The sequence below is a fragment of the Echinops telfairi genome, unplaced genomic scaffold (assembly GCF_000313985.2).
Source record: "Echinops telfairi isolate 266 unplaced genomic scaffold, ASM31398v2 ScPeMD7_8;HRSCAF=38, whole genome shotgun sequence".
Taxonomy (NCBI): domain Eukaryota; kingdom Metazoa; phylum Chordata; class Mammalia; order Afrosoricida; family Tenrecidae; genus Echinops; species Echinops telfairi.
This window is the reverse complement of record NW_022103905.1, coordinates 10,014,210-10,014,861: the sequence shown is the minus strand read 5'-3', so window position 1 is coordinate 10,014,861 and position 652 is coordinate 10,014,210.

Here is a 652-nt window from a genome sequence, read left to right as displayed (position 1 = left end):
GTGCAACCACTACGCCACCAGGGCTCTTGGGTGGATGTATAGGAACTTTGAAGAAAACAATATCATGATGTTTAACATAGAATATCCAATTTGAGAGTGATCCAAAACATTATTTAGAAGAGAATATAAACCCAACTTGGAAATTCCTGAGTCCTCTTAGTTTTATTTTTGGCCTTTGGCAGCCTTTCTTAGTAGCTTCTAGCCAAACTCTCTTCTCTATATTGTTATTAATTTGGAGTTCTTTGTGACCGTGGGACTAGCATAGTACAGGATGTTTTAGTCCCTACTGTAGGGGTTTGAACTGACAAGAAACCTGGATTCGTCTCAATTTTAAGGCGTCCTGGTGACATCATGGAATAGAAATTGGACTGCTAATCGTAGGGTCAGCAATTTGAAACCACCAGCTGCTCGGAGGGAGAACGATGAGGCTTTCTACTTCTGTAAAAACTTAGAGTCTTGGGAACCCACAGAACCAGTTCTTCTTGGCCCAGCAGGGTCACTGTGAGTCAGAAATGACGACGGTCGTGAGTTGGGTGATGTGTGTGCTGAGCTGCAGACCAGAGAGCCAGCAGTTGGAGTCCGCCAGTCTCTGCAGGAGAAAGATGAGGCTTCACTTCTCAGAAACTCACAGGGGCAATTTGGCCCCGTGGAA